General features: G+C 37.8%; 1 protein-coding gene across 6 annotated transcripts in view; it reads left to right on the top strand.

The window, feature by feature from the left end:
- KCNIP4 (potassium voltage-gated channel interacting protein 4) overlaps nt 1–24,552 on the top strand; it is a 475,426-nt gene that overhangs the window by 241,276 nt on the left and 209,598 nt on the right. The gene's annotated exons all lie outside the window — the stretch shown is intronic.

Here is a 24,552-nt window from a genome sequence, read left to right as displayed (position 1 = left end):
AGTGGGACTGTTATAATACCAAGATATGTATTTATAGTATTTAAAAATCTGTTGAATATTTAATTTACTATTAACATTTTAAAATGTGCTTGAGGAAGAACTGCAAGACTCAGAATCAAAACAACTTCAACATTCACTTAGGGCAACCAAGTACAAGTTTTATTGCTTGACGCTTTGTTTATCTTAGATCACCTCCTTTCTTCCTAGCAATATTGTTTCTTTATAAACCAGTAGAAATGAAAAATAAGAAGCTTACTTTATTTTAAGTGTGCGTTTTCTGTGTAAAAGCTAGTGGAATATTGCTTATTTTTACCTTATTTTTAAAAGTGCTGTTATTCTTACCATTTGAGGAGTTAGTCTAAAAACCCACTGATTGCAGCATGGTTGATAATGTAATGATACTCATTGCATCCTAGGGTTTTGTTAGGTTTTGGACCAAAATGGTCTGTTTCTCAGATACTGAAGAAACACTGTATTCTCAAATCTCCTTGTAAGCTAGCGTTTGAATACAGTGCATATTCTTATGCCTATGGAAAGGGGAACTTTGTTGACTGAGAGGCTGCGGTTTCATGTGTTAACGCATGAGAATATAAGCAACATTTTCTTCTATGAAAAGGTCTAAAGTAATCCTGTTTATGTCACCCTTTTGAGAAACACAGGCTTCTCTTGAAGTGTTTTTAAATAAGGAAGTTCACTCAGCTGTTACTCTGTGTTGCTGTCTAGTGCAGGCTTGCTAGTATTGATTACAGAATCTGAAAACACTGCAGGGACTCACAACAACGTGTTATCAAGTGCATTTTTTTTAAGAATTTATGTATCCGTTAGAATGCATTATATTAAATGTAAATGGCAACGGAGAGATTCCCTTCAAATGTATGAACTTCTGCTTTTTGTTTTGTGTTCAGTTGTAAATAGATATGTCAATCAACTTGAAAAAAGTCAATCAACTTGAGAAATGTTATGATAAAAGTTATCTCCAGCATTAGAGGCTGCAGAGATTCAGAAAAAAAAAAAAGCCATATTTACCTTTTAGGTTGGATGGCAGGTTTGTAGGTGCTCTGTCGAGTCTGACTGCCACATCTGGTTGGGTTCCCTGGCAAAATTTAGCACTTGATTGTTGTCTGTACTTGTTTTTATGGCTGAGGAAGCTGATAATGGAAAGACAGTTAGAAATACAGTGAAGCTGCCTGTAAGTGGTTGTAAGATTTCTGTAACAAATAAGTTTCTCATGAAACTGCCTGTTTTGTCAGCCTCGCTGGCCAAAAGCTGTCAGTCTGTGGGTGCATGGAGTCTTAAAGTTTCTTCTTACCTAGTGCAGCACAGGTTGCCATGATGCCAGCTAGATGAAACCACAGGAGGAGACACATGGCACATCCCTCTGTGGTGTTCAACTGCTGTGACTGAGACAAAATGCATGTTACATGGGAATCAAGTGATAGATGTAAACAGTGATATATGAAAATGGGGCTTAGCTAAATTGCACAGACTTAGGAATTTGCTTTCTTGTACTTCAGGAACAGTGCAGGCTTATTCCTCGTTTTTTTCTTAAATTTGAGAATTAAAGATCTGAACTGATTACAACAGAGAAAAAGAAGATTCATACACTTTTCCTAGGGAGTTGAAAAAACTGTCATGATTTTAGTAAGTATCAAGGCTGTTCATTTCCACCCATGAATGAAAAGTACATGCATCACAAAGTTGTGCAAATGTTAGAGATGTTTTTAAGTAGGATGTTAAGAAAAAATGAATTTTACAAGTGTACTCAGACTATCCATGTGCTTTTCCAGAAATCAGTGAGGAAGTTGGTTGCAGTTTTCTGAACATGTTGTGTGTTATGAGGACATTTGCAGTTGCCTGGTTTTGGATAGGTTATATCCTTTTTTTTTTTCCCCTTAAAGGTTAGTATGTCCCAATAAAATATTTTTGCATGTTTCATACGAATGAATAGTTTATGGTGTTTAAAACACGTCCTGTGTCTATCTGGAAATAATCCATAGAGTCAGTAATAATCTGTAGCACAGTGCACCCAAAGCAGGATGCTAAATCTGAACTCTCTAAATCATACTGAAGCTTTGGTAGAGATCTAGGTTTCAGAATTAGTCCCTGTCATGGTAACAAAGGCTTGAAGCTAACTTATCTTCCTTCCTGCACAGGGTTGTCATGATTCTGAACTTCGTGAACCACTTCCACATTAATTTGGAAGAATCAGATGCAATTTATGCAAATCAATAGCAAAATCTCATTTTCCTCTTTTCAGTGTCATAATAGCTATCATAGGTGTAAGTAATATTCTCCCTTCTTCAGACTCTTCAATACAAATTATTTGTGTAGTGATAATAGTATGCAATTATTTTCATTATTTATGAAAATAACAAAATATTTTCAGAATTAAAAATGTATATACTTGCTTATACTTATTTTCTGATGTACTGCACTCACTTAGATAACAGTATGCTTTCTGTGGTTTTGCCCAATTGCCTTTAACTGCTAAGTGATTTTACTGTTATTATAAAAGTATTTTCACATGGACGTTTTTAATATTGTATGACAGCTTCTAAAGTGATAAGTAGCAGAATAGATTTATTCATGCTCATGGGCTGTGGATTGCACAGACTTTGTCTCTGGGTTAAATATTTAAGTCTTCATAAATTCGGTTATGTCCTCCTTAATAAACTTTACTGATTTTTTAAAACAGTAATGTGTTAGGTGTAAGGAGTAATGTACTGATACCTAATCAGGAAAGGTAGATATACCTAGATATAAATTTAAAATGAATTGTATTTCTTGTTATATAGGAAGTTTTTCCACAAGTCATTCACAATTAAAATGAGTTACAAGAACTGAGCAAGTTGAATATACAGTATGTTAGCATCTTAAGGTTATACAGTATTCAGGATATCAGTTTGTATGATTTCAGTATAATTCTAGTACTTTTCTGGAAAAATGGGATCTTCATATATAAGGATCGTACAAACTTGATGAAGATATGGAAGTATGTGAATATTTTCCTTGCATGTCACTTATTCTGGGTAAATTGTTGGGGACAGAGTGGTCGAAGCATCATGAGATCAGCTCTTTCCTAAATTAAAATGGTTCTGTCCTAACATTTCTTGGAAAACCTGGACTGATTTTTCAAAAGCTGTATCGCTTATTAATTAAATAAACAGCAGAATAGACTCCTGTTCTCCAGTGCAAGCATTGAAACCTATGCCATTAGGGATAAGGTTCAGAGAAGAAATGTGAAGGATATGAATGATCAAAAATATTTACATAAGAATACCCTGTTTGATAGGAAGTACTCTTATAGCAGTTAGTACCTCTAACAGGAAAAAAATGGCATAGAAGTAATTGTGTATGTTACTGTGAAATGCGGATTCCATGTTTCTATATTATTGATATCTATCAGAGCTCCTTGTTTAGGAGCCCTGAGTGTGGCAGTAGTAGAACTTTACAGCAAAAATTGTATAATTGAATTAAATTACTGAAACACTTGATTCCTCTTAAAATGTCAAAGCAGCTTCTAATCCCTTTTTAATAATTCTGGCTATTGACAACTTCCTATTCATCAGCTGGACAACAGAGCAAAACTGCAGACATATAGGGAGTTGCTTGTGATAAGGACTGGCTATGACTGGAAATGTGGTGGAATTTACTTGTGGTTGCTCTGAAATTAGCAGCCACTGAAGTTGTTTTGTCATCCAGGGTATGATCTGCTGGGAATTTCTACATTTCCACGGTGATGTCCCTGTTCACAGAGCTGTTCATGGATGGAAACAAAGGAATACTCATTTCAGAGGATTCGTTATCACTAGCACTTCATACTAAAAAGAGCTCGTAATAAACGCAGGGGCTTTTTTGCCATTTTTCTTTTCTTGAGATCAGTCTTGGTGTCAAAGAGAGTTAGGCACAGAATTATGAAGTACGAAAGCAATCATGGACCAATATATGAAATGATTAGCCAGAGCTGACAGTGTGCAAAAGAAAAAGAGATGACAGAAGTTTTAATATTAGCCATTTCAGGCATTCCTTAGAAGTAATTTGTTCAATTAAGTCTTCATATATAACAAGATAAATTGAATTAAAACAGCTGTTGAAACAACTACTTAGATGTGGGTGAATGAGCAGTAGATAGAAATCTTAAACACAGAACTCCAGTGAAGTTTTTCTTGATTAAATATTTCAGCTCAAACAGCACTAGCAAGTCATATGTAGATGGAGGCTTGTGTTGTTTTGGATCTACGCACAGGTGAGCACCTGAGCAGACTGTGCATCCTGCATGACTCCTCAGCGGGCCAGTACGGGGCAGAAAGAAGAAGAGGAAAGCTCTTCCTGTTCTGCATTTCTTCATGCTAGAAGCCTGAAGTTCTGGATGCAGTTTTAAAAAAACAGAAATAGGCAGTTGAGAAAAGAAACTTCCTAGCGAAAGGAATTTTTAATAGATGCCTTCAGCCCTTAGTTGCCTGCTTTAAGCAGTCTGATGTCTCTGAATCATCTTCTGAAGGCTCGTCTGTTGTTGATGAAAAACCTTCTAGTGTTCCCAGGTCAGTATCTGCTGAAGAGCTGCTTGTCTCAAGACTAATTGTCACTCCCGGTGATAATGTGCTTGTCTAGTCCTTTACATCCATAGTAATGTAGGTAAATACTGCAACTGCAAATGAAGATATGTAAAAGAAAAGAAATAGATGAATAAAGAGCACTACACTCCGAGTTATCAATACAATACCTTTTGCAAACTTACCGGTTTATAATTAACCATTTTCTAAAAAGGAACAAAAATGTTAGACCCAAGTGAGCAGAGACTTGATCAAAGAACTCTCAACTTTCATCTGTGGGGAACAGCTGTGATGCAGTTTGTGAACACAAGGGTCTCATTCCTGCTGCAGTATGGTTATTAATCGTGTACAGAATGGGACTTTGAATAAATGGAAATTGTCTCATCTACTGTGAAATGGAATACTACTGGAACCTTATTGCTCAGTTTTACTCTGTTGTAATTTTAGGTGAAAACCTAGAGAATTTTAAGAGAATAACCTGGGTATGAGAAAGATATGGGATTCTGGTTTGTTTTATCTCCCTCAAGGAGACAACTTCTGATATTTACTTCCCCTACTTCCTGCTGGCTACTTAATACAGAATTTATATTTTAAAAGTATCTGTTTTATTTATTTACTTCAAATAAGTAAATGCTACATTTCTACTGTCAAGGACCCACCATAAGCAAAGGAAAATTATATATCGCACAGTGTTTGCCAATCGCTGTAAATGCCTTTACTTTTACATATTCTCCACAAGGGCTGAGTTCCCTTTTAATGAAAATCTATAAATGCCCTCTAGTTACATTTATTGACTTCATGTTTTCATTTTCTCACTATCTTAGCTATCTTCAAATGTGGGTGGTATAAATCAAAATACGCACAATTTCTACCAAGTTTTGAGAACATTTATTACTTTTCAGTACTTAAGGTTGAAATAGCAAAAAAAAAAAATCTATGTCTTTTTTAATTATCAAAACCCAGTAAAACTTAAATTGATTTTATGGATTTTTTAAAGCAAGATACTAAGGGATAATTAGTTTCATGGTCTACTGAGTAGAAGACTAAACATTTTCTAAGAACATAGTTTTGCCAATGATTAGGGGAAAAATGGCATACTGAACTGTGTAGGCAGAAGAAAATAACCTGAGTAGTAAAATCAGGTGTACCCATTCTGTTTAGAAATATATTAGTGCTAATAATATTTTCTGCACTTTTTTTTCTGTAGGATTCAAAATCTTTTACAACAGTAAATAGAATTATCTCCTGATGTATGCAGATAGATGCATAAAGAGCACTACACTCTGAGTTATCAGTACAATACCTTTTGCAAACTTACTGGTTTGTAATTAACCATTTTCTGAAAAGGAATATTTGCATACATCAGGAAAATGAATCCAGAGAGTAGTAAATTTCACAAGTCGATACATGAAGTAAAAAGCAGTTTTCAGATCATATGCTTTAAAGTCCAGTGTGCCACACGGCAATGACTTTCATCTGTTGGCGTTTTTGATGAACCCCATACCATGTTTTGACTAAACCATGAAATGCATTTGATGAAAGAAGAGACCGAGTGAGAACAAGTGATTTTTTTATTTGGGATATATCCGTTCAGGTCAGTGATGTTCTCAAATTGTGAGAGGTGCAGGCTTTCGGAAGTTAGGTAGGGTGAATCCAAAACCTTGACATATTCTGGAGATGACAAGAGAAGGAGGAGTAATCACTTCATTTCACAATTTCTTCCTTTTTTTGCTATTGTTAAAAAGCAATGTCTGATTCTGTTTTTTTCCCATTACCTTCACCTAGTCAGTCATGTTTGTTTCTCTGCATCATCCCACATTCACCCTCCGTTTTAAGTAGGCAGCATAAGTTTTCTGGACAGTAGCGCTATGTCAGTAATTTGGTATATGTCTCAGGAAGATAAACTGTACTTGCTATGTTATCTTTATCATGCTATCTTTGTTAATATGCTTCCTTTTGTTCCTAATGCATTTTAGAAATAACCAATGAAAATATAAACTCTAAAAGTTTATTCAATAATGAATTTTATCTTTTGCCTTTAGTTTCCTATGTAAGTTTTCTATGCAACATAATTCATTCAGATTTTTATTTCCCTTTCTTCCATGTGTTCACTATTACTTTCACATTTAGAACTAACGTAGCTACTATACCACAGAAGGAAAATGAGTTTTTAATCAAAGCTTCTCTCTTTACTGCAGGATTGCCACATTTTGGCTATTTAGTGCATCTTGTTATAGAATTCCTAATTTTCCTGTCTGATTTTTTCAGTCAGTCACTTTCACTCAAAATATTCCTTAGCTTCAGAAAGTCAGGCTTTTTGACACACCTAGGATATATGGATTTAGATATATTAGATACACACACTTTGATTTCAGGCTGCATTAATTTTGCTCACATACAATGCAAAGACATACCAGCTTTGGCCCTTACACCCTTATATTAACTTCCAGTCTACTTTTGACCTCATATCTTTCTAGTTGAAAGGATATTTAGCATATAACTTACATAATATTTAGCTGAATGTCTCTCTGATCAGAAAATAGTAACTCCAAATTTTATGAACTTTATTTCATGTGGTTTCAAGCTGGTGTGTCCCTGACATATATGATTACATATATCATTGTATTCTTTAGTTTGATAGAATCCCTGTGAAAACTCTTACTAGGCTTTGGTATGTCCTTGCCTCGTGATTAGGAGCTTTGCATTATGATTAGCTTAGCTGGGTAGTTGCTTTGGCAAATTTCTGGCCCATATAGTCTTCTGCACACCACTGAAAGATTCCGTGATCCGATTCAGGTAGACCCATGTGGATGAACATCACAACAGTCACATTCCAGATGGCTTATTTTCAGTTATTTTGCTTTCTCATGCTCTCGCCTATGGACTAAGAAAGATTAGTTGAATTTTCCTGGTTTTTTTTCAGTTGCCCGATTAGGTCATTAAATTTTAATCGTTTAGTCCTAGTTTTAGATAGGTTTAGTCCTATGTGTTCTTATATCAAAGGTGAAAGATAAAGCATCATCACTGAGTGTGCTAGACAGTCTTATTATTTAGTATTCTAGTTTGTATTTTCACATTGCCCAGGGACCCCTTCCTGAATTCTCTGACCAAATTTCTTCATATAAAATTAAAAATGATTGTATATCTTCTTAAGATTGTAAAGAACATCTTGTGTTTTAGCTATTGGGGTTTGGTTGTTTGGGGTTTTTTTGGTTACATTGGTTTTTTTGTTGCTTTGGGTTTTTTTGATAGGAGAGTTCTTCCTTTAATTATCTGACCTATTTCTCTGGTAGCTATCGATGAATTGTTCAGCACCTGGTAGAAAATTCAGTCCAGCCAACTGAATGTTGCCCAAATCTAAGGAGGCATATCATTTAATGTGATATAACATCTCTGGTTTTGCTTTCTGCAGTGGGGATCTTGGTAAGCGAGGGGCCAGGTCACAGGATGCTGGTCCTGAGGGCAGTGAGTTCGATCCCTACCATCACCTTAGGGGGATTGGGCTGGATGATCTCTAAAGGTCACTTCCAACCCAAAGCATTCTCTGATTCTATGATTTTCCCCAGTGGTATCTATAGAAGTAATTTCTGCTTGTAGTTGTCCAATCTTTATTTCTGATAGCCCGTGCTGTCATTTACTGATAACGCTACAGAAGCATTAGTAGACACGCTTCTCCAGGCACGTTTTCTTTCTTGGATCAATAGTCCAAAAACTGTTCTTCTTCAAACAGACATAAAACTTGGATCATCCAAAGCAGGCACAACATCTGTCTTCTCACTGTTGATAATATGAGATAATGAAAGAAAAAGAGATTAAATCAGGCCAGTACCCATTTATTAATCAGATATTTATTTCCCAGTAGTTATATCAAAGTTATTGTAGGAAATACTGTGTACTTTTACATGGAAGAAGTATGATTGTAAGTTTAACACTCATTACTAACAACAAATTCTAATATAGAAAACTCCAACGAAATAAACCTGTGCGTTTGCAGCAGAAAAGAGAAAGGGTTATTAGAGAAGTGAATTGTTTCAGACATTAAGGAAGATATCTTCATTGGACATGTGCATTATTATAATGCATAACACTCACCAAATGTTGTAGGTACATCAGAATAAATGCTTGTGCTCTACCCCTACATCAGAAGGTTTTGATAGAGAGGTATCGGCACAGAGCTTATTCAACTTCTCTTTGCCTATACTTTCGGTAAATCTCATTTTGTTTCACCTTTTATGACAAACTTAATTTCTAAATTATGTTTTGTATAAATAGCTTTATTTAAATATCCCTGTTGGAGTGGAGCAGAGTTGAGTTACATGAAATCCACCTGACAGTGGTTTTTTTGGTCCCCCTATTACCCTTTTCCATCAGGCTGACAACATTTTATGGTCAGTGATGTCTTGCTGTTGCAAAGGCCACCGTTCCATTACATACAGAGCTAAGAAGGTACATAATCATGTGTTGAAATCATTGATGGGATTGACCAAATATAAAAGAGTTTCTCTGCATTGGTGTGATGAGAGGGTACAGAAAAAGTTCTGGAGAAAGTCCTAATGACCCCCAATCCAAAACTGTGAGATATATTACTTTCAAGGTGAAGAGAAAGATGAGTTATGTGCAGCATGTAAGAAGTGTCACACTGCACAGTTGCATGAATATTTGCTGGGACGCTTATAAAAAGAGATGCCTTTTGGACCCCGTACATTATTCATATTCACTGTGCCTCTGGCTTAGCACCAATGAATAATTGATAAGAGACCTCTTATCGTAGAGACTGCTCTTCTAGCTGATTCCTCAAGAATGCCACTTTTCTACCTAAACTATCCAGTTTAAATAAGTAGTTGTAAGCGATACCTATACTTTTGAATACTTCAACCTACAGGCTAAAGTTGTGCCTATTTTACTGTTGTTACCAAGATTAGCATTTTCTAGAAAAACACTCAGAGTCCACTAATGCATTATGAGGACACATATTAAAACATTGCTACCTAGTTTACAAATATTTCAAATGTAATGTAATACAGTTCAAGGGTAATTGCTTCTATTATGTCTGTTTAGAAAACCTTATGCCCTCTCTTGTGTTAAATTATTATACAAGTATTTGTGTATATCTGCCGTAAGCATTAGTAGTATTGGAGTAATTTTATCACCTTGATTGACAACGTGAGACAACATGTCACATTAGTGAGGCACAGAAATGATCTGTTCTCTCCTCCCACTCTGCTTTTCAAAGAGTTTTTTGCAGAAGATCAGACAGTCATCTTGGAGCTCACGTATTATTTGTTGCTTATCAGACCCATTTTCTTGGAAAATACCTGGTTGAGGATTTCCAATGCACCAAACAAGCCTTCTGCAAGTTGATCTGTTCTTTTGGTAGCAGAAGCTCGTACTCAGTGGGCGTTTTTTCCAACTGTATCTCTACCAAGTGATGGGGTACATGTCAGTCACCAGGAAAGACAATTGCTGCTGGTGGAAAAGATCATCTGTGTACAGCTACATCTTGCCTATGTATGAGGTGCTTTCAGGAACAACAGAAAGGAGACACAGCCTGCCTAAGTTTCTCTGATGGTGCCAGCCCATGCTTATCTGTTGCACTTAAAAAGCAGGCAGAGAGTTATCTTGCAATGTGTATATAGTGAACCTGATATTTCTGGAAATCTCAGATTTGTGCAGATAATCCAGAACGCTTGTGTGTGGTAACACTGTTCCCTTGGAGGATAAAACCATATTCTGACACTAAAGGAGGGTGTAGTCTGCCCAGTTGGAAAGTAATCTATCGTCTGAGTAAAGTCTTTGACTATTTTTTTAATTAGAAAAAACGTTTTACAGATTGAGTCAAATTTTATTTAGCTTTAGGATATACATGTTATGTATTTAAAATATATTAACATGCCATCTGAGTTACCTCCTTTGAAGTCTGAGATTTAAATTTATATTTGCAAGACAACAAAAGTACCTGTACCCTGAAAAAAATGTTTGCCACTGAACACCTAGCAAGAGCCCGAGGATAGGAGGTGCATTGGAGGTCTGCCTTGCTTCATTTGTAACTTGCAGCTGGTGATCAAAGGAACTTTACACAGTTTGAGTTTCATAAATTTGTAATATATTTGAAGAAAAAATACTTTCTTATGTTCATTATGTATATTTTATACAACACCAATCTAGATTATGTTAATTAACTTTGAATTTAAGACTTCTAAGACTTATTTTACAAGTAGAAGTCTTGTTCTTACACAAATGTCGCAGTGTAAATGCCATACTTGAAAACCATTTGGGATTTAAAGACAAGTTAGAGCTCTTTCCCTCTTACTCATCGTCACAGAACTCAGAGTTCACATTCTGGCCAATTTAAGGCTGGATAAGTAATCTGAGATGAACTTGTTTACCAGAGCATGAGTAGTGGTGTTCAGCAGTAAATATGTGTAACTGAAGGGAAAATGTGGTGCTGAAATTGTTGCTTAGGAAGTTGGCAATTGAGATATAATGACATGTTGTTCATTTGCCCACAATCAAAATTTATGAATAGTTAAGTGATAGTAAAAATGTAATTAACACAGGAAGGAATTCTCAATCTGCGATCATGCTGACCCATTCAGTGAGAAGACATCACCTTTGAGTTATCAGGCAAAAAATTGTAATGATCTGCTAAAAGTCATACTTTAAAAGTTACTTATTTGTCTCTGCTTGCTTATCATTCTGTTACAGGACTATTTTAAGAAGTAATCACTTTCTGAATGTTAGAATTTTTTGACTGAGCCAATAATTAATAGACCTAAACCATTTCTATTTAAAAAGTAATCTCGTTGTAAAAACCTGAGTTAAATATTCGTCATGACATCCTTTGACAAGCTGGCCCAGCACTTGATTACTTTCAGTGCTAGAAATGTGTATCTGCTTTTGGCTTTTGTTGCCGTTTAGCTCAAGAACTACCTATGTAATACCTTTGCTTATTCTTTGCTAGGTTTAAAGTACTATGTAGCGTCTGATATTTTTAATTTTTGTAGATTAATTTTTAATCTCTTTTTAGGAACTTTTTCACTTTTCTCTCTTTGAAACTAAGTAAGAAAAAGTACTTTCGCACTTGTACCGTTTGCTTTCCAGATTCAAAATAAGTCTTGTGGTTCTTTTCTGAACCTTTTTCAGTTTTCAGTAAACTTCTTACAGGATTGATACTCATACTGGACACAGGATTCAAAACTGGTCTCAGACAGGTCAGAGGTAAGGGGTAATATCCCTGCCTTGCCCATAATTGATAATTTACCACTAATGCGTCTGAGCAAAATCAGCTCATCTTATATTTCCATATAAAACAGAGGTATTCCCATTAGTGATTCTGCACAGAACTAAAGACAAGGGTGAATTCCTATCTTTTTCGTTAGAAGAGCTCATTAGAAAATCTTTGGTAATTTTATGTTTTTCCTTTGAAATAAACATAATAAAGATGTGACCCTCTGTTGTGAGGCCTGATATGGATGAGTACAGATGTACCACCTCCTGTGGTTTTGTTTATCTTAAATTAGCCTACCATAAAAAGTAAACCAACATGTTGAATTAGGAGTTCTGCTTCAGAACTCTTCCTTTTATTACTGGGTTATGAAAGCAACTTTTAGAAAAAATTATCTGCAGTTATTTGTCTTTATGAATATAGGTGAGTATAAAGATGTATTGTTTTACTCTCTGGAAAATCTCCATTCCTCCCATTTTTATCTTTTTTGTTCCTTCTTAAAGATTTATTACTCTGGGAATTTTCCTTCTGATTATAAACCTGCAGTATCACTGCTGTTAATTTATAGAGAGAGATTTTTACATTCAGAAAAAATGATAAAATGTAACTTTTCAGGCACAGATTTTTATTTTTCTAATGGTCTGTAGTGAATATTTATTGCAGTGGTCAAGTAACAAATTCGATACTGGTATATTTTCTATATTTGCTAACATTTTTGACTGTTATGTGGATGTATAGAATCAGGAAGTGTAGAAGCGTAGTTCCAAGTACCATGTTCAACACCATGTACCATCAGTATCACTACTGGAATTAAAGCTGATTTCTGTGTTTCTTGGGGGGGGGAGGGGAGGTTTTTCTGCTATATTTGAGGAACAGTAATGAAGCTATAACTTTTTGTTATCATAGTATTAAATGTTTTCCATTCTTTAAAATATGATGGTCTCAGGAACCAAGTACATGATTATTTGGATCTAGCTGAAGCTGATTACAGTCTTGACCTCAGCCTGTTTCTTGGAAGTGAGGTGTAATTGGCGAGTAATTCAAGACCTTGAGCACTGCCCTTGCCAGGCAGATACAAGGTGAAAAACATCCCCATTCATCCATCAGATAGCTTGTCAGTATAAGGTCTTTTCTCAAAGAATCAGTGAAGGGAATGATTACCTCACTCTGAGTCAACCACAGGTTCAGCCTGACCTCATTTGGACTCACATATTTTTCAACAGCAGACATAGCTGTGAGTGGCTGTCCTGCTGAATGGTGAAATTCAACAGGTGGTGAATCAATCCAGTTTGCAGCTATGTTTTGTAGTGCCATAATCGTAAGGATAGATCACTGTTATTGAGTCCTTGTGCTCATGGAAGAAACACATTTCTTTTCTAGTCCTGTGACATCTTGCTTTAAGGGTAAGGGAAGTGTGTGCATTAGCGCCACAGAAATAAGAGTGTACACTTTGGTATTCCTTAATGCCATGACCCATTATGAATTAAATTCTCGTTATACCCACAAATTTCTTCAGCATCTATAGAAATGCTGAGATCTTCCTGACTCAAGAGAAGCTGTGAGAGTGTTCCCCTCTAACTGAAAAAGGCCTTCATAAAGATTGCACCGTCAGACATCAGTTAACATTGGTACTGCAAAGGTCCCATCAGTCTTACCTTCCACTCTTACCCGCTTCACTCTCAACATTCAAGAATCAAACCTCTTTCTGTTCCCCCCCCCCACTCTCATGACATCTTGAGCACTCCTACTGACTCCAGAACCACTTTACATCCACCTGTAATTTTAATTTGAACTTCAGAAGGAAAATGCATTTGCAGTTGCATTCAGGAGTCGAGTCCTCTGAATTTCACTTTTGCTACCTCTGTATGGATACACACTGGTGTCAAAAGCAGCAGAAAAGGGATGAGTTGATACTATCCAGTAAACAAATCCACTAGTTCTTCATTGGGTTGTTGGGTTTTTTTTTTCCTTTTAAATCTTATTCTTCTTTTTCTGTTAATGATCCGTTTCTTTGGGAAATTGAAGGCATCCGTGAAAAAGAAAGATTGGATGCTCCCACCTTTTGGCAGCTGGCTTTCATGTCTATGTACAGAAGGGTGGCAATAACGTCAGACACTATGAAAATGAACATCTGTGCCCTGGGGTGTATGTGATTACTATTTCTTTTTCTTCTCCTTCACTTATCCTGTCTCCAGGGATGCTTCCACAACCAGGAAGGAGGTAATATTCCAGTCCTAGGAACCCAAGCCCCTCTCACTTCAGGAGGAAAGACGTTTACAGTAGATGCTTCCAGGTGCCAGACAGGATCTATCTCGGACCTAAAGAGTATCAATGTTTTTATTTTGAAATTCAAGTCTGAGATGATGGTACTGACAGTTAAAAGAGTATTGCTTGAGGAAATAACTGTTTTTAATATAGGAACTTCTTTTTTTCATGTACTATATATTGTAATATAACACAATTTAGGAAATACCTCCTGTTTATGGTGTACCATATCATTTGAGTCTTTCATGTCTCCAAGCAGCTTCACCAGTGTCCTGGTAGTATAACTCAGATGGAAGCAGTCAACAGTTTTCTGGTGAAGGGCAAAAAGAACTTATGGTAACAGGAGCTCTCTATACTATTGTTAGTGCAATGTTACTAGTAAGCTTGCTTCATTACTATTACTAGTAAGATTGCTTCATGAATTTTCCTGCAGCTGAATACCATCTGTCTTGGGACAATTTTCAAATGCTGAAAGATCCTAAAACATCTAGGGATATCGAGGTCATAATGGCTTAACTAGCTTTATGGAGTTGTACTGCAGCTTATTCTGAGGTTATGCTCTGTACCATATTTTATGTGCACTGCATGTAATTGTGACTTCAGCTTTACTGTGTCACAAAAAGTTTTGGGAGTCTGTATATAACTGCTCCTCCTGTCTGTTATTTGATTTATACATTGGCAGAAGGTCAGCACTTGGAGGGCCACAAAAATTATCAGAGGGCTGAAACACCTCTCCTATGAGGAAAGGCTGAGAGAGTTTGAGCTGTTCAGCCTGGAGAAGAGAAGGCTGTGGGAAGACCTTACAGCAGCCTTCCCGTACCTGAGAGGGGGCTACAAGAAAACTGGAGAGGGACTTTATACAAAGGCCTGTAGTGATAGGACAAGGGGTTATAACTTCAAGCTGAAAGAAGGTAGAAGATTATAGATAAGGAAGAAATTCTTCACTGTGAAGGTGGTGAGGCACCGGAGCAGGTTGCCCAGAGAAGCTGTGTCTGCCCCCCTCCCTGGCAGTGTTCAAGGCCAGGTTGGATGGAGCTCTGAGCAACCTGGTCTAGTGGAAGTTGTGCTTGCTCATGGCAGGGGGGTTGGAACTAGATGATCTCTAAGGTCCCTTCCAACCCAAACCATTCAATTCTATGATTTTAGGGGCAATTTTCTTTCAAATTCAGTCATTTACTTCCAATCCTACACACTTTTTTTGGACTGAGAAACTTAATCTGGCATTCCCTTCAGAAATCCTGCCTACATTTTGCAGGACTTAGCATGTGTAAATTTCATATTCAGTCAGGTAGCACCAACAACATGGAAGTATGAGATCCCTTTTTTAGGTCCGAGAATCAACCAGTCTTGAGAATATTGGTTATATTACATTTATATATTAACTTTCCAGGAGCCTTAAGTGTGTTCTTAAGCAGTTGAACTCAGATCAAATGAGGAGGTCATGAGTGGGAAGTTCATTTGTAATGATCAACTATTTATCATTTTTTTCAAACTGTCACCAATTTGTTTACTTGAGAGCAGATCAGAAATGCCAGTCATTTAACCTGAGAATTGAGTTGTCTGAAGCATCCCTGCTGAATGACTTTCTTATTAAGATTCCCAGTCTGTGCCTTCCTTCCAGCCTTACTTTTACCGAAGTCCTCAGCAAAATAAATGCAATCACTAAGTGGTAGCCCAGTTTTTGCTTCCAGGAATCTACTCTGCCTTCCAGTGAAGATACTTCAGTCTTTGTCTTTGTTCCAAGTCTGCTCTCACACAGCTCGGCACAGTTACTCTCACGTCTCATCACACATACTAAGTAACTTCCAGCATTTAAGCATCTTCTACCCAACAGGGACATGAAGCAAAACTGCATATCCAGGTAAACCAAATTATTTTCTTGTCTTCTGGCCAGTAGTCTTGCTTGTAGTCTCCACCATAAAGAGTCTGGCTATTCTAAATGATTTATTTTAAAAGATTTTCACACAGAGCAGGAAATTGTGTTGGAATCTGTGATGACACTCCAGCCTCAGAGATTCCTGGCATCCCTTAGAAACCATCTGAACTTCCAGCCATGCCTTCACCAAACACTGTGGAATTGCAGATGTTTCTGTTTACTGAGCAGCCCTTGGCAAGACAGTTCCACAATTGTTTCCTTAAGGAATTCATGCCCTACACCCTCTTAGCTTGCTCCAGTCTGGTGGATGTGGTGGAAAAATGATAGCAGTGACCCTGTAGTGAATTTGTGTCCTGACAATCACTTCAAACAGAAAGCTAGGTTGTTTATCAGTAAATGGAAGGTACAGGTAAGCACGTAAAAAGTTTTTTTCCTCAGACATCTGAAGGTGTAATTGAAGTTCAGCTAGAAATCTTCCAAAGTGTAGCAAGCAGATGGATTTAGGGAACACAGCTTGCTAAATCACTGTCCAGTATTAATGCATTAGCCTGTGTCTGTCTGCTTGATGTGGCGAAGACATTAACAACATAGATAATGACATCCATAATGCTACTGGGAATGCTTTTATCTACATCCAAAATAGTTCCATTTGTTATAGTGGCCTGATATACTTACTGCTTAGAGTAACTAAGTAGTTTAAAGTTGAGATAAGCCTTTGCAAAATTCACTCTCCTCCAAGCCTCTTTTGTGGTTTGTCTACTGCAATTTACAGTTGTTTCATTTAGATCTATGGGCATTGATGTTTTTTCCTGTGCTTTCCTTTGAGATCCTAGCTCTGTGTTTGCTGTAGCATGAGTCTTGGTGCCTGTACCTTATATCACATCCGTACTGGCTGCCCAGTTTAAATAACACTTCCCTAACCTGACTTACCACTTTTCATATCCTGCAGCTGACCTGGTCAAACTCACAATGGCTACAACCTTTTGCAACACTTGATATGGTTCAAGCACAAATCATTCTCTAACACATGGTTTAATTAGTTTTATTCTGAGATGAGCTCAGATAGTTTTATCTGCTGTACTTGTGCAGCCATAGTCACATGAATATGATCACTGGACATCTTAGGGAGGTAATGACCTTTTTGGTTGATTCACCTTGTGTTTACCTATAACATTTATTTTGGGCAAAAATTGCCAAACGACATGAACATAGCCCACAGTTCGTCGTCTGGGAGCAAAAGTGTGTAGAACACAAACCAGCAATGGAGCGCATAGGCAGAACAGGTTTGCTTTCCACACATTGATTCTCAGAACTGATTGGAGAAAACAACTTTCAAGCTACCCAAAGTTAGTATTAGGAAGGAGAGGCTTCAAACTCAGCTTGGCTTTTAATGAGCTAAACAATTATATTCAAAATTAATAGATGTTTGGGTCACTCCAAAGGACCATCTTGGCTGTGAGCCTGTCTCTGACAATGGTGTAAATTGCTCAGAGAAGCAGTGTATGCTAGTCTTGTTAATTCTCCAGGCTTGTGTTAAGTGTTGATGTTACATTTTCTGCCTTCCATTTGCCTGGCATAAGAAACATGCTAAAGACAGTATAGATTTTGTAATTTCATACTGGAGTTCCCACTATATCCCAACTAAAGGGATATAGTCCTCACAACTTGCTGCTAATCATTCGTTATATTGTGGTTTTTTTGTACCTTTTTTTACTGATGCATTCAGACTGCGCCTTCATTGAATATGTAATCTCTCAGACTTGTCCTTTATAAGCAGAAGCTTCAGCATAGGCTATTTCTTAACCTCTTCTGCTCTGAAATACTGTAACTACTTGTAATAATGTTCTGTTATAAATGTCCTGTGTGGAGTGTGATCTATACAAATCAACAGTAGTGGTAATACCAGGAACGCAAGGCTGCTGATGTGGCAAACCAAAAGTGCAGATCAAACATACCGATGAATCAATCCATGCCACGGGGTCTCTGCTTTCCATTTCTCACGAAGGCCATCCACCATCCAGAAACAACGCTGTGACACCGCATTCAGTTCATCTATGTGTGTCTTTTACTTGCAGCTCTGGTTTAGATCTTCCCTAGTTATGTTTTTGGACAGTATTTAAAAACAACAGTGTTGTTTGTTCTCAGTATTAATCACTGGGCTTAATTAATTTGTGGTGGAGCAGCAGAATCTGAGAGGAATTTATAACTGCCCACTCTCTTGTGGTGTAGAAGTGTATGCACTTCTGGTAGTGGCTTTTTTGGGGTCTTTAGTACATCACCTGAGACAGTGGAACTAAAACAGCTGCAATAGTCAATTATTTCTGATCAGAAGCATTTTATTTATGACAGCAGTAAATAATGGTTGGTTTGTTCCTGGAGGAATTTGTATCAGCAAATTCTGACATAGCGATTTCCCAGCAAATTGTTATGCACCGTAGCAGGATCTGGTGCTCTTACACGTAATAAGCATAAGCATATTAACTGGAAAACTTCTTCCAATGTCACTCCAGTCTTCAAAAAGGGCAAGAAGGAGGATCCAGGGAGCTACAGGCCGGTCAGCCCCACCTCCATCCCGGGAAAGATGATGGAGCAGCTCATTCTAGATGTCATCATCAAGCAAGTGGAGGAAAAGAAGGTTATCGGGAGTAGTCAATATGGATTCACCAAGGGGAAATCATGCTTGACCAATCTGATAGCTTTCTACGATGGCATGACTGGCTAGGTAGATGAGGGGAGAGCAGTGCATGTTATCTACCTTGACTTCAGCAAAGCTTTAAACATTGTCTTCCAAAACACCCTCTGTTATGGTTTGGCTGCGGCCAGCAACAAAAGTGCCACACGGCCACTCCTCCCCCGGCTGGGGTGCGGAGGAGAATGGAAAGAAACAGGCAGAAACTGGTGGGTCGGGATAAGGGCAGTTTAACAGAACAGCAAACAACAGGAACAGGAACAACAACGATACAGATAAGGGGAAAACACAACACAAACCGCACAACCCTCAGAGCCGCTCTCCCGTACCACCGCCACTGTGTGCTCTGAGCTGCGAGTGCGTTCCTGCCGCCCAGCTCCCCCCCACTGGAACCCAGCATGACGGCACATGGTATGAAATACCCTGCTCTGTTTGGCCAGGTGGGGTCAGCCCGCTCAGCTGTGTCCCTTCCTGGATTCCAGTGAAAATTAACCCTGTCCTGGCCGAACCCAGGACAGCCTCATAGGGAAGCTCAGGAAGTGTGGGCTGGATGAGTGGTCAGTGAGGTGGATTGAGAACTGGCTGAATGGCAGAACTCAGAGGGTTGTCATCAGCGGCACCAAGTCTAGTTGGAGTCCTGTAACTAGTGGTGTCCCCCAGGGATCAGTACTGGGTCCAGTCTTGTTCAACTTCTTCATCAACGACCTGGATGAAGAGTTAGAATGTACCCTCGGCAAGTTTGCTGATGACACAAAACTGGGAGGAGTGGTGGATACACCAGAAGGCTGTGTTGCCATTCAGCGAGACCTGGACAGGCTGGAAAGCTGGGCAGAGAGGAACCTGATGAGGTTCAACAAGGGCAAGTGCAGGGTCCTGCACCTGGGGAGGAACAACCCCATGCACCAGTACAGGCTTGGGGCGGACCTGCTGGAGAGCAGCTCTGTGGAGAGGGACCTGGGTGTCCTGGTGGATGATAGGATGACCATGAGCCAGCAGTGTGCCCTGGCTGCCAAGAACACCAATGGTATTTTGGGGTGCATCAGGAGGAGTGTGACCAGCAGGTTGAGGGAGGTTCTCCTCCTCCTCTACACTGCCCTAGTGAGTCCCCATCTGCAGTACTGTGTCCAGTTCTGGGCTCCCCAGTTCAAGAAAGATGAGGAGCTACTGGAGAGAGTCCAGCAGAGGGCTATGAGGATGGTGAGGGGCCTGGAGCATCTCTCCTATGAGGAAAGGCTGAGGGAGCTGGGCTTGTTTAGCCTGAAGAAGAGAAAACTGAGAAGAGGACCTTATAAACACTTCTAAATATCTCAGGGGCGGGTGTCAGGAGGATGGAGCCAAGCTCTTTTCAGTGGTGCCTAGCAAGAGGACAAGGGGCAATGGGTACAAACGGAAGCAGAGGAAGTTCCGTCTGAACATGAGGAAGAACTTCTTCCCTCTGAGGGTGACGGAGCGCTGGAACAGGCTGCCCAGGGAGGTTGTGGAGTCTCCTTCTCTGGAGATATTCAGACCCGCCTGGACAAGGTCCTGTACAGCCTGCTGTAGGTGACCCTGCTTCGGCAGAGGGGCTGGACCAGATGACCCACAGAGGTCCCTTCCAACCCCTACCATTCTGTGATTCTGTGATTCCCTTTCTATGCTTCTGTCTGATTACAATCCTTTAGCTAGTCAGCCAGCTTCTTTAAAGGTGCTCAAAGGCAGGGGTTTGTATTAAGCAAATGAATAGAGCACAAGTGAAGATCCGAAGAAGAGTGCCTGTGGAAAACATTGGTCTTAGGAGCAGCAGGTATCTAGAAGCTCTGATTTACTGCCATCAATAAAAAGATAAAACCAGGACTTCCCCTAGAATTTCATACCCTCTATGTAGCCTTTCTGACAAATAAAAAGATCTCCACTGATATTCTGTTGCTGGCAGTTCTGTTTCAGGAAGAGGGAATGTATACTGAAAATATGAAAAGGCTAACAAAAATTAGGCAGAAACTAGTTGCAACTTTGGAGTAACTCCAAAATACAGCATTCTAATTAAAATCTCAACACGTGATTGTTATGTAAAGCTCCTGAAGGTTTCATAGATTTCATAGTAAGTTTTCGATTTTTTGCAATAAAAACTCATAAGGGCTCTACTGTGTGCAGCACTACTTTATTTTCAATATATCTATACAGAAGTAATTGCTCAGTGTTTGCAAGAAAAGGAGAATGTTTTGCTGGTATGCCTTGCAAGTGATATATAATGCATGATAAAGGGATTGCTGTATAAAGGGATCTTCTCCACACTAGAGTCTAACATGTAATTACCCATTACATTCAGCAGGGGGGTTGGACTAGATGACCCACAGAGGTCCCTTCCAACCCCTACCATTCTGTGATTCTGTGATTACAGAAATTGAAATGCAATTGCCGGTTTGCATGTTTCAGTCCTCCTTTGTTACTCAACAATATCACATTCATTTTTTAATTGCTAATTTTCTTGTGTCTTCTTTTGGCACAATCATTATATTTATTGTTCTTGTCATCCCATTTTGGTCTGTTTTCTACCCTAAAGCACATATACATTTTGTCAGCAGTTTAGTGTAACTGATAATTAGCTTTTATCTACAGCTTTATGAAGATTCAGCAAGCTTGCACAGCAAACCAGGTTGTAATCTGTCTCTTATTTTCATAGTGATTACAACTGTGAAAGACATCTCTGGCTTTGTAGCAAGTTTCTTCAGTTACGGGTGTCATGCAGGTCGGACCCTTCCAAAAGTGGTTTCTAAAGTGCAGCACAATTTTGATTCTAAATAATACATTAATTAGTAGCTTCAGATAAAAATGTATATTTTGGCCTTATTATGTGTATTTAAAACAAGCATAGCATTTTTTCTTCTTTCTTAGGTGTTTCTGTTCTAGGCTGCAGAAGAAATCTCTGTGTTCTGAGTAGCAGTAATAGCAGCATTTTGAAATTGGACATACCTTCAGTATTAGCTCTTGTCAGCCTGGAAATACTTTGCACATTTAGAGAGAACAGGATGGAGAGAGGAAAGGAAGAAACTGACAGGCAGAGAAGCTGATGTATCACTGTCTTGAGTTTTCTGTGACTAAATGTGTATTTTCTGAAGTAAAAAGCAAAGTCTGGCAAAGTCCTTTGGTAAATTTAGTCTGATATTCAGTATATACTGTGATTATTTCCCCACTGTGCTTTAATAGTGACTCCAATTTTAAAACAAAAAGCAATATATGCAGTTTGAAATTTGATCTGAAAGGAGAAAAACATGTGATTTAACATGACAGCATGATATGCTGGAGTGACAAAATGCAAACTAAGGAAAGTTATACTTTGGAAAGCACAGGTGTTTGTGCCTGTGTTGTTAGAATAGAAGAATGCTAGAATGAAGAGACCTGATCATATACAAAAGATTACATATAACACTCCCACAGTTTGAATACATCCATGTTGATTCTTTACGTGATAGATTACTTTTCTCAGCACAGCAAAATTTCTGGAAGCTATAGGTAGTATATTCGTTTGCTTCTTAATCCTGTACATTCAATAGTGAATTACAGAAGAACATGTATTTTGTTGCAAAGAAAAGAACTATTTCTGCTTACAACCCTACAGAATTCCTTCAGAGAAATTTTTTTTTGCTAAATCTTTTCAAAATTTTTTGAGGAAAAAAGTGATGTTCCAGGCATCATACATTTAACAGTTATTTAGTAGGAGGCACCTATTACTGGCTGTTAAAGCTGTTCAGCAAAGTACTTGTCAAATTAAGATCTTCATACATGACTGACCCCTAATAGGTTTAAAGTGTGTATTTACTGCTGTAGTGTCTGTATTTACTAAATGAAATATATTTCATTAAAAGAGTAAAGCATGACTATAGTTCATGTCAGTTTGACATTTTGTGATTTATCACAGAAATAATGCAGGTTACTATTTTGGAGCTAGTCTGAAGCAGAAACTATTCTACTGAGTCTAGAAAAAATACTAAGTCCCAAGGAGCTGCTGACTCATATCAAGAAAAACCTGTATTGTTAATGCCATTATGAAGTTCTCCATGGGTCTTTTATGTAGGGTATTGAATACAACATGTATTCCAGAAATAATTCAGAAAGTGCCTCTTAAGGCTTAAATCAGTGTATCTTTCATATGGGTTTGGATAAAGCTGAAGGAAATTGTTACTGAAAACTGGAAACATGCAGAGAAATTGAAGGTGCTTCTTTCATTTGAAGGAAACTGCTGGTTTGGAAAGGAACATTAACTCTCACATGGAGGGAAAAGGAGGAATGGGAAAGGTGACTACAGAAATGCAATGTTCATTGTGCCCATTTCAATTCAAAAGATAGACTTTTTAGAAAGAAGCGAGCAAGAGTTAATAATACCTTTCTGACAGGCTATTTGCTTAGTGATTTTTTGTTAGTTTAGCAGGGAGCTCTCTAGGAAAGTATACATAAATGGTGCCAACAAACACAACCCTTCCTGAACTATTTTCAGCAGTGTTTCCAGAACATCAAACATTGCCTCAAGACCAGGACAGAAAGTGAGATGGTCTGTTATGTTTTCCTGAGTTTTTTCTAATTTAGACTGGTTTTTGGAGAAAAGAGAAATGAGAGCCAGATGGCTGAAGGTCAATACTTGGTAATTTTATTATTAATAAAATCTGGGTCCAGTCCTCCAAATATGGGATCTGTAATAAGGTGCAGTAACAGAATGCATAATTATTCATTGTTAGCTTTTGGTCTTTTTTTTTTTTTTAAGATTTAAATATGGAATTGAAGATTTTAACTTGGTGGTGAAGTCAACTTTATGTAATACTGTGTAATAAGGATAATATAAAACAAATAAAATGCAGTGACATATTGAAGGAAAAACATATGCTGCTCAGTTTCCTGCATAGATTAATAATTAAGGCTTTAAAATAGTATCCTAGCAATAAATGGTTTTAGAATTCAGTTTATTAAAAAAATGGATGTTTTTTTGTTTTATCTTCTTTTCCCTCCTTATTGAAAAGTGTGTGAAAACATGCATGTACGAGGAAAGAAAGAGAGATAATTTCTTGAAAGATTTCGAAAAGAAAAAGTAAATTTTTGTCTCCCTTTAAGGTTAGCAATAGATCAGGCATGTTCCACATGACTTATTTAGCTTTATTTTGATGGATTTTGCATGGTGTACCAATTTCTAATGCATAATTTTCCATTAAAGGTTTTTAAACTAGCCCTTCTCATTTGAATGTTAAACTCACTTTACAGAGACAATATCAAACGCATATGTATGCATTATTTATAAGCCACAGCATTTGGTTTTGTAGCATCTAGAATCTGATGACAGGAGTGAACATTCAGCTCTGCGCATTCAGCTTTGGATGTGAGTTTTAATCAAGCATTTGTGCCAAATGTTGATTATCTGTTAATCAGCTCAAATAAACCTGAACCCGAGTATCACATGGCACGTGAAAAGGGCTATTTTTAGATTCAGAGACAGACAACGTTAAGGTAGAATTAAAATTCCAGAGATGAGCTGCTAGAAAGCAGAACTGGAAAGATATTTTTACCTGTACAGGACTGAGTTTTTGCTGTTTAGAGAGAGCATCGCTTTGCAGTCAGTAACAAACAGCTAGGTTTTAATTTTTCTATTCTTTACCTTTACTCATAACAGAATCCATGAAGTGTCTAGTATAAGACCTGGGGAAATGTAGCCAAATGTACAGTACTGTGATGGACAAACTGATCACTTTATGAATCTGACAAACTGGATGGAAGAGTAGGATTTCCTTTTTCTCCTTTGTAAACTGAATTTGGATTTCACCCCATTTCCCTCAAAACTGACAGGCAGATATACTTTTATTTCACTTCTGTGATAATTGTGAAAGTGATAATTATTACTGTATTGTACAGTGGTTTTTACTAATGAAATTCAACCAAGACATAACTGGAAAAGCCACATTGAACCAATATATCTGAAATGCAG

This window comes from Opisthocomus hoazin, chromosome 5 (assembly GCF_030867145.1).
Source record: "Opisthocomus hoazin isolate bOpiHoa1 chromosome 5, bOpiHoa1.hap1, whole genome shotgun sequence".
Classification (NCBI taxonomy): domain Eukaryota; kingdom Metazoa; phylum Chordata; class Aves; order Opisthocomiformes; family Opisthocomidae; genus Opisthocomus; species Opisthocomus hoazin.
The sequence above is the reverse complement of the archived record's forward strand: the minus strand, read 5'-3'. Positions and strand labels throughout refer to the sequence as shown.